The sequence below is a fragment of the Pinus tabuliformis genome, chromosome Q (assembly GCF_031772625.1).
Source record: "Pinus tabuliformis cultivar Carrire ecotype Pingquan chromosome Q, CPIR1, whole genome shotgun sequence".
In the NCBI taxonomy this organism is placed as follows: domain Eukaryota; kingdom Viridiplantae; phylum Streptophyta; class Pinopsida; order Pinales; family Pinaceae; genus Pinus; species Pinus tabuliformis.
The window spans coordinates 35,803,259-35,814,081 of record NC_142296.1 but is presented as its reverse complement, the minus strand read 5'-3'; the positions used below and the strand labels follow the sequence as shown (position 1 = coordinate 35,814,081).

Genomic DNA, 10,823 nt, shown 5'->3' with positions numbered 1-10,823 from the left:
TCATCATATGGAGAAGTTATCGGAGAAAGGCCACTCCAATTTTACTGCCCAATTCAATGTCGTACGAGTTGTGTGTGGTCCCCCATAAGAGATTCCCATTGATTTGCATATGGTCCTAATTAAACATCGATATGTATTTGAAACGCCATGTGCATTGCCGCCTTCATGTGGTGAGCATGACCATGGTATCCTATTGGTTCTAGGTGGTCAACCACCCAATATGTGTCCTTGTAGGCACCCATTTGCATAGAAGAATGAAATAAAAAATGATCATTCATGAACTATTGGAGACTGGAGTCATACATCCCAGTAGTGGCCCTTTCTCGCTACCCATGGTCTATTGGACATTGCATAAACCAGCGCTCCTCGTGTGTTTTGAGACATGGTATAACGATAATTATGATTCCCAACAAGTGGTGTCAAAGCAAAGGACGTGAGTTCGATACAAACTCGCCTCGCACTAGGGGAGATTTTTGGACATTGGATAAAATAACACTCCCTGTATGTTTCACGATGTCAGGACCTTGAATTGACACTATGGCCAGGTGGGCACCAATGAAAATACTTTGATGATTTAAAGGGAGTGTGTGCCTAATTCTTGCAATGCGACGGGCGTGGAGCATGGGCACAACACATTAGGCGTATGGAACAAGTGCTGGGTGAATTGGATGAATGAAGTAAACCCATGGGACATCATGTAGAGTGCACGATACAAGGACGAGCGCCCTGGGCATGTCCACACGAAGGCGAGCATCCATAGGCGAGGTAGCGTACACGTTAAGGCAAGAAGCGAGCAATATGCGAAACGTGGTGAAAAGGAGTGTTGGGCGACACAACTACAAGCTAAGGGCTTTGGGTGAGTCAGACGACATTGATACATGCATGGTCGGGCGAAATGTGCGGAACAAGCGAAGGGAAGAACGATAAGGTAAATACATATCAAGCGAAGGCAATGGGTGTGGTGTGCATCCCATGACAACACGGGAACCCACGCCCTAAGCCTCCCAACACGACTATGAGGTCCTCGAGCACCCAAAGCGACGTAACGTGTCATGCACGGTAAGCCCTCTGGCAAGGGGCACACCCACACAACCCATCGCAAGTTGTCTGGGCACAATGAATGGGCGTCGACCCAAGTTAATATTTGGGCAGAGACTTATATAAATAGAAGAAGGGCGCATGAAGGAGGATGAGGGAAGAAAGTTTTCTCAAATGTAAGAATAACAAAACTGTAGGTTGAGGGCATAGGTCACAAACGAGAAACATATCTAAGGCAAGTCGTTGAAAAGAAGTGGGGCTTGCCCAGGCTAGCTTAGTTTCAGGGAAACATCACAGAGTTGGTTTTTATGAGTTGAATGGTGTGTTGATTTTGAGTTTCTGGTCTGCATGCTCCTTGGGGTTGTGGGGCTTATATATTTGTTGAAGTTTGGTAAGTTCCTTGGGTTGGGCCAACGACTGCCTATGTTGTAACTCTATTGTAACATATATTGAATATGAAATTAATATAAAAAGGGGAGAAGTCGTTATTGAGAGTTCCCCCTCCCGCCTATGCTGTTTTGGAGATGGTTATACTATACTATCATTTATATTTCTGAGGATGTTTATTGTTGCCATTGTTCTTTGCACATTGTGAATGAATACTTATGAAGTAATTGAAGTAAGACTGAATTGAAGAGTTTCCTAAGTATTGGAAGATAAGAAGCTGGCTATTGTGTTGGATTCGTTTAGAAAACTTAATTTTGCAAAGTTTATATGTGATTTCTCTAAGGAACATAGGATAGAAGTGTATTTTGTGAGAGAGTAGTTGAGCATCTCGATACAAAATCTCGTCGATGTCGCATGCCCATAATAGTCTAAGTAGTGTGGCCATCACTGGGGTCACGACAGATGGTATCACGACCCATTTTGACAAAAGTGCGAAGTTGTTTGCAAAAGTAAATAGTACGGTGGTGGTGCGACAACCACTACTGCAATGGATGATAAATTGATCTTTTTGAAGGAATATTTTCAAGATGCTCAACAAGGGCATGAACAAAGAAGGAAATAATTGCAGGAGGAGACTCATGCGGCGAGGGAGGCCCTTCATGCATTGGTTAGAAAAGGGTGCATACTTTTGGTGAAAAATTATGCTTTGAAACAATGAGTCTTAGAGGAGCCACATTCATCTCCTACAACGTTCACTTTAGTTGTAGCATACATATGAAGGAGCTATGCGCTCTTTTTTTTGGGAAGGAATGAAACTACACATCTAATATTTGTAGCCACATGTGGCACATATTAAAGGAACATGGGTGAGACAATGAGGATCGTCGGGGTAGTACGACCACTACCAATATTGACCAATATCTGGATCGAAATTTCCATGGATTTCATAATGGACCTTCCAAAAGTAGATAAGAAATCAATCATCACTATGTTTGTCAACCATCTTTCCAAATATGATCACTTTTGTAACCTATCACACCCATTCATGCCTTCTACATCTACCCATGTTTTCATGGACCCAATTTTCAAGTTACTTGGCATGTCCACTTCCATTGTGTCGAATCGAGATCCCACATTCACCAACAAATTTAGGTAGGAGCAACTTGAACTTTAGGTTACACACTCGAAAACAAGCACCGATTATCAACCTCAAATCGATGGCCAAACAAAGGTGGTCAATAAGTGCTTGGAAACTTATTCAAGATGCTTCACTTCAAATAGATAGCACCAATGAGCATAGTGGTTGCCCCTCACAGAATGGTGGTATAATGCCTCTTAGCATGGCCCTACCAAGTCAATTCTATTTTTCAAATTAAAGAATTCAATTGTAGAACTAACAACCTTGAAATTTTTGTAATTTTTTATACATATAGTTTTAAATTAAAAATATATATTATATGCCTCTTAGCATGGCCCTACCAAATCAATTCTAGTTTTCAAATTAAAGAATTCAATTGTAAAACTAACAACCTTGAGATTTTTTGTAATTTTTTATACATATAGTTTTTAATTAAAAATATATATTATAAAAATATTTATTTATAATTTATTTTTTATAAAGTTATAAATTTTGTTTTATTACAAAGTTGATATTAATTTATGATCACATTTTTTTCTTGATTTATTATATTTAACTTAAGAAAAATGATGTGGGTTGGTAAAAAGTAGATATTCACATTTACCAAAAGTTATAAGGTTTGAATTAATAAGTTATTTATTTACTTTTGCAAAAGCTAAGCTCTTGGTCAATTAAAAATAATGGTAAATCTTACCTGCATATTAAAACCAAAAAAGAATTTAAATAATTTAATCTTAATTTATTTAAAGTAGTGGAGCTATATGCTTTTAAATAACATTCCATCTTAATATTAGGTTTGTTTTATTTCACAAAAAAAATTAATTTTCTTTATTCAACCTCCAGATTATTTAAACATAGATCTTTTGATATAATCACATCAAGGATTTTGGATGAACCACTCAATTTTATTAAAATATACTAACATAATATATTAAAGTGATTTACTTTTCAAAATATCATTTAACCTCATGCCAAAAAAAATGAATTAAAAAAATTCCCTTTGGATGAACCCATTTTGAACCATTCAATTTCATTAAAATATAAATATGTTATCATAATATGTGATTTACTTTTCAAAATATCATTTAACCTCATGCCATAAAAAAAAAAAATGAATTAAAAAAATTTCTTTTTTCCATTAATTTTATTTAGAAATTTATATTTCTTTTAAAACATAAAAAAAAATTAAAAAAATTTCTTTTTCCTATTAATTTTGCTTAGAAATTTATATTTCTTTTAAAACATACCAAAGAAAACATATACTCATATAAAATTAATTGAAAAAACCTAAAATAATAACTTTTATAAAATAATATACATAATTTTAATAATATCTATATAATTTTAACCACATTTTATTAAATATATAAAAAAATCTAAAACCAATATTGTCTTCCTATATAAAAACACAATCAGTAAATTTTATATAATAACAGCAATAACTTACCAAAATTTTGAAAACACAATAAACATAATAAAATTTCGTTAAAGAGAAAACAATAACATCCCATCTTCCAAAATACATGTACTTTCTTAAACAAGGCAACAACATTAATCTCACATAAAGCACTGCAAATTTCTCTTTCTTCAGAATCTTTCTTGAAGAATCTTCATCCCCATATATCTGCATGCACACATATGAATACACATATCATCAATCAATATGTAACATTAAAAATATTATGGTTACCTTTAATCGTTTATTTATTAATTAATTAAAAATATTATAGATGCAATAGTGTTACCTCCCAAGCATCATAGTGGTGGCCTGTGGGTTGGTTCCAGGGCCGTCTTTGAATGTTGAGCCATCAACAATCCTGAGACTATCAACTCCATACACCTGATAGTTCTGGTTAACCACAGCCCCTACGTGACATCCTCCATGGAAATGCCACATTGTGTTCACTGTATCACGGCAGAACTGAGCCATGGCTGCAACGTCCCGCGTGTTCTGTGGCAACTCTGTCCCGAGGAAGCGAAATCCATTAGCGGTCACGCCATGAGAGGACTTACTTCTGGTTGTATATGCAAATTTCCTCAGAGACTCTGTATTCAGTACTTTCGCGATCATCATCGCTCCTTGCACGCATCTTTGTAGGTCCACAGGATGTGAATAATAGTTGTATCGAACATAGGGGTTGTCTCGAGGATCCGTGCTGCGTAACCACAGCTCTCCCCTCGACAATGGAAACGCCAGCTTCTCAAATATGTTTCCGGCATATATATACTTGGGCTGTGAAGATGCGCTTCCATTTACACTGGGAGCCGGCTGGACGAAACTGCTGGACTCGATGTAAGTATGCGATCCTTTAAGAATACCCACTACCTGTATGCTCGAGAATTCCAGGGGTTTAGGGGATTGCAAGGTTATGGTTGCACGGGGGCTGTCTTGAATCCCTTGGCCCACTGAAGGCAAATTTACGACTAGAGGAATATTGAATTCTTTGAGATGTCGAGATGGGCCGATTCCGCTCAACATCAGCACCTGGGGGCTGCCTATGGATCCTGCAGAAACGATTACCTCGCTGAAACGTGATGATCCTTTGAGAAAAACTTGATAAAACCATGAATTCTACTCCGCTGGCCTTCGGCTTCCTAGAAGATCCACGCTTCTTTCCTGCAAGTTTTCACATTGAAAGTTCGGAATCTATATCTACAGATCTTGATATAAATGTACTAGTCCAATCTTGACCATGAAAATTAGGTAAACTATATTAGCAGCGAATGTTGTGAAATGGCAGCCATGTATTAGAATGGCCTATGTAATTTGAATGCAGGTGAAGAATGAATTACCACGAGATGCAGGGGAATTGAACAGAATCCTGCTGACGGTAGCATTGAGAAGCACTACAATATTGTTGGGATTGGCAGACTTGAGAAGATCTGCTGCTGTGTGTCTTATGCCTTTGTTGTCGAAGGTGGAGGCACTGATCTTGGTTCCCTCCACATGATCCAACGTATATCCATTGTATGGAAGAACTCCTGCTTCCAGAAGCCCATTTCTGAAAGCCAATGACCAGTTGGAGAGATGGTCTGGTCGGAAGGCATTCTGCTTCTCCACCCATTCATACGACTCCTCTACAAGTCCCTCGTCCCATCCCATATTACGAACATATTCGGAGCTCGCCCTGCTGTAGAAGCCGGCATTGAGAGCAGTTCCACCTCCCAGAACTCTGGCTCTCGCTAATTTCAGTCCATCCTCTGTAACAAATGACTGTGCTGGGGAAGTGTAATTGTCGGTCTCCCCCAATAACTTCCCAAAATACTTGGCATCCTGGATTTCGGGAACTCCGTAAGGAGATCCTCCCCTCTCAATTACCAAAACAGAATACTTTGCAGACAGCGTTGCTGCAAGGGGGCAGCCAGCCGTTCCTCCTCCAACAACAATATAGTCATATCTTTTTGCTGCTGCTCTCTGACCATCCACACCCATAAACACAAATGGATCATTAGAATTTGAGGGTGGCCTGGCTGCATTAGAAGGGGATACCAGCAAATTGCTGCTTAGCATCATCAACATTAGAAGAAGGCATGCATGAATATTCATAGCCAACATCTTCTCCATCAGAAAGAGTTCAACTCCTCCAGGTCTTGTGAAGCTGTTCTCGGTTGGAACTTACATTTCTGCTATGAAAACTAAATAATGAATCCTCTGCGCAGCATCTATGTAAACATTAGTTTTCGTTTCAAACACTAAATAAGTATCCGACCTTGGATATACGTTTAAATCTACAGATTTACGGCTTAAATCTTTACCCAAATAAGGATCGCACCTCGTATATACTTATATAAATTGTTTTTTCGGTTAAATATTTGGTATTCAATACAAGAGACCTAAGGCTTAGGGCCGCAAAGAAGACTTGCTGAATAACTCTTCATTTTTCTTTTGTCTCACAGGCCAGAATACCTACCAGGCGATCCGCTCGCTAAGAATCTGAAACCGCGAACATTCGAAGCTCATCAACCATATTCAGCCTCTGGAACTCCTAAAAGATCGACTGTAAGTAGATGTTTTCTGCGACTCCTCTCTTCCGAGGTCAGTACATTTAGCCTCCCCGCCGCAAGTTTCCGAAGGAAAAGAATCACTGTGCCGCGAAACAAAACAGTTTTCTGTAATCTAGAAGCCAGGACCGCTATATATATATTTAAAGAAGCACATGGAAAACCTACCTGGCCTCTTTAGCCGCGTCGCCCTACCCTTCCTGCTGAGACCGCTATAATCTAGAAGCCAGGACCGCCACACCTAACAGACAAAATTATATATATATTTAAAGAAGCACATGGAAAACCAACCTGGCCTCTTGAGCAGCGTCGCCCTACCGTTCCTTCTGACACCGCCATTGTTTCATCATGGAAAACCAACCTGGCCTCTTGAGCAGCGTCGCCCTACCGTTCCTTCTGACACCGCCATTGTTTCTTCAGCTCGTGCCTCATTTAATCCCTGCGCCTCGCTCATATGGAAATTTTATCATGGACAACTGGAGTGATATAAAAAAAGGGAAAAGCCAGTAAAAATATTTCCAAGAGTGACAGAGAAAAATGGGAGAAAACCTTAAAAATATCTTACCAAGTCATAAAAGCAATTCAATTGATATTTGGAAAAGCAGTGACATTTTAAATTAACGGTTGAAAGTGTCTTACTCTATTCAAAAAACAGGTTAAAAGTATTGAGGATTGTTGATGCATAAAAAAACATATTAACCTAAAAATCTAAGATGTTATATGAGTATTTTGCCCCGTCCAAAAGTCAAAAGCTAGGCTGTTATATCGAGTATGTTGCCCCGTCCAAAAGTCAAAAGCTAGGCTTTTATGGGAAGAATATAATGGAAACCATTAAAAGTAAAGTGAATAAGTGAATTAAATTTATCGCGTTCAAATCACATGAGATGTAATTATGTCGATATTGTGCGTTGGTAAATTGTATATGAAAAGTCTCACACAAACTCTTAGTTGAGTGCGTGCTTAGTTATGTAATCCAAAAATAAATAAATTAGTTATGTAACCAAAAAAAAATTATACTATTATGTTTGAGAATAATTTTTTTTTTTAATTAACTTAGGGAGTTTTTTTTTTCCACTGGTAAAATCATAATCTTTCATTATTAACTTAGGGAGATGTTATGAGAAGTTAATGATATTTATGTTCAATGTACAACATGTTATTTATTGTTTTTTTATATGGTTATTTAGTAGATCTATATTTTGTGAGATGATTTTATATTATTAAAAATCCATAAGTTTTTGGTTTTTTATATTTTTAGTTAATTTATAAAAATTGATATAATTTGGAGTTATAAGAGGTTGTTATTATGGTTTGATCATAAGGTCTGTTTTTTAAGTTTGGAATTTTCTGATTCTATTTTATTATGTTTGGGCTTTGTTACCTACTATTTTGTGGGTGATATTCATATGAGAATATTTTTCTTATGATGAACCTCAACCAATAGGAAGTAGCACCTTGATGCCTCCTATTAGTTCGTTGTGCCATTTCTTTGCCACCCGCACCAGCCATGTGGTCCCTCACCCACCCGTGTCGATCGTATGTCTTCCCATTTGGTAATTGTGTATTGGGTTTACTTATCATGGATATTTCTAGGTATAGATTGATGAGGGGATTTGGGGGAAAGAGTGGGCTTGATGAAGTTTAGCTGCTTTTCAGGATATATGTATGTAACCGTCATTATCCCAAGCTAAGACACACATGTTTTCCACTTGTCTAAACATGCAATCATTCTTTGAAGGTGCCTCCAAAACAACCATTAAACAAGCTCTACTACGCTCTGCAGATTGAGATGGCAACTTAACTATGCTCTGCAATTGAGATGGCAACTTAAATAATAGATTACGTTATGCTCTGCTCTGAGATGGAAATTGAGATGACAACTTAACTATGCTCTGCAGTTTTTCCAGGTATGAATTAACATTACACTCTTCCATTCTTCAAGTTCCAAGGACTAGTACAACTTCGCTCGCTGGGTAATTTAGTATGCAAGGTGCCTGATGGATATGATGTGTGGTTTGATTATCACTGACAGCCCATGGGCCCCCTCTCTGGATCTTGACTGGAGTTTGTGGAGCCCAAACTACTAGACTAGAATCAACCTTTGGTATGCCTTGACAAAAATAGCGGAGGATCTTGATCTCCCTTGGCTCATTACTGGCGACTTCAATGCCATTCTCTTTGCCTAAGAAAAAAGAGGAGGGACTTCAACGGATGCGACCAATAGGACAACTGTACAGAAAAGTGGTTAAGCGATACTGCCTTATCGATCCAGGAATGGTGGAATGGTGGGAGGGGATTTAACTTGGAGTAACCGCAGGTTGGGTGCCCACCTTGTTTAGACCAGAACCAACATAGATCCATATTAAATACAGATCTAATATGAGCCGAGAGGGATCCAATTTTTTGATGTGCAATTTTTTTATGAGCTTACATTATTTAAATGTTTTGTATAATTAATAAATTTTTTTAAGTTTTCTATTTTGGCCCACATGAATAAAATTTCAATTTTGATGATGGACAGACACTGTTACACATCATACTGGGATGTAGAATGAACCTCTTGGCTTAATAAAATGATTCTTGTCCTAGGCTAACTAGCAAGCCAAAAATGGAAATTGCCATCGGACCAAAACCTTGTTGTCCTAGAATCAAACAAAGATTTAAGGCGGTAGTTTGATTCCTTAAAATGAGCTTCTGGGAAAATCCATGGTTTTAGCATAAAGATCTTGAACCAAAGATCTGGGAAGTCTGGAATTGTACAATCCAAGGTACCTGTTCAGGGTTTCCAAGAAGCTCAGGTTGTTGAAGTAGGACGGGACAAACGACTTCGTGGCAATGTTTCTATCTTTTCCCGGAACACTTGGGAGAGGCACGTGCTGAGTGCCTATGATGGTGGCCTCTAGTGTTCATAACTAGGAACTTGATGCAATGGGGATCCCGAAACCAAGAAGTGGGCTCTGTTGAGTAAATGGTGAACAACTTTCCAACTTCGTTCCTTTCCCTTATTACTTTCGTTTTTGTGGTCCAGATAGGTAAAATAGAAATGCCCGTCTTTGCTAGTGTTACAAGTCTTTTTAACCAGATTAATAATAACTATTGTTTCAGACATGTAATATTTTGGAACTTCTTTGAAAATCAAGTTCGTTATCGCTGTTAGTCTTAATATGTTTTTGTGGTTGTTTTGATAAGCGTTGCATGAATGAATGGCTTATTAATGATTTTGATGTGATTGTAATGTACTAATTGTTAGGCCTCCTTGGAATACACTATTTTTTATGCTGCTACCCTACTAGGTAGCATGTTTCCTGTTTGGCTCACTTAGCTGCTGGACATAGTTACTTTTTGTGGCGTGATGCTACTAGCCATGGCTCTGGTCTTCTTTAGAGTGACGGTTATGGTTATTGGTACATCGGGCATGGCTTTCGTGCAACAGATGGCTCTGGATATGGCTTTCACACTCAGACGACAGATGCTAGATAAGGCTCTCACTATACTGGGCATGACTTATCTGGGTATGCTGGGCATTTCAATATGCGAGATTTGCTTCCTCACCCTTGCTTTCTATGTTGCCTCTCTAGCTACCTTTGCTTCTGCCTCTCCCACAATAGCTAATAGCCTTTCAAAGTAGCGGCTTTGTATTTGCATATGAATTTTTTAGCTTTCGAACTTCCTATTGTGTCGAATAAGTCTGCGCCTATGCTGATGGAAGTTAACGAGCAACTGGATCATCTGGCATCAACTAGCTTAGATGCTGCTTACTTTAATGCCGCTGGTCCCTAATCAATTACACTTGAAACTGAGACTACGAGGCATGAATCAACCCGGGCTACTCCTTCTCTGGAAAGGAGGAAGGAAGTGTAACCAAATATGGAGCAGATTATAACTAATAAACTAGCTTAGGTGCTTATGTTGATCCGGAACCAACATTAATTGATCTTGTTTACTGGGTTGATCCTGTAAAAGAACCAACAACATCAACATCCAAGTCAACAGAGGTACCGAAGATAGCAGAGGCTATTGAATGCAATTGTTGTTGTAACTAGGGCAACTAAGCCAACGAGAATTGCTGAGTAAACCAATACTTGCATTGGTGGTTAAGCTTCAGCTACTTACGCTCATGTTGCTATCTACGGTTGCTGGTGGAGCAACAAAAATTGGCTCTAAAACTGGGGAATCTGCTCTTTTATCTCGATATGGAAGGGATGCTATCTTCTCCTTCTTACACTTCTCGGTCGACTTCTACTGGGTAAACAACAAC

The 10,823-nt window shown here is 38.4% G+C and overlaps 1 pseudogene across 1 annotated transcript; it reads right to left on the bottom strand.

Annotated features, from left to right (window-relative positions):
• Positions 1–4,069: 4,069 nt before the first annotated feature.
• Positions 4,070–6,645, bottom strand: LOC149218151 ((R)-mandelonitrile lyase-like pseudogene; annotated as a pseudogene). Its single transcript, XR_016249574.1, has 3 exons — positions 5,357–6,645; positions 4,309–5,180; positions 4,070–4,187 (listed from the first exon to the last, which is right to left on the bottom strand). The product of XR_016249574.1 is annotated as a (R)-mandelonitrile lyase-like pseudogene (transcript).
• Between the last annotated feature and the right edge of the window lie 4,178 nt (positions 6,646–10,823).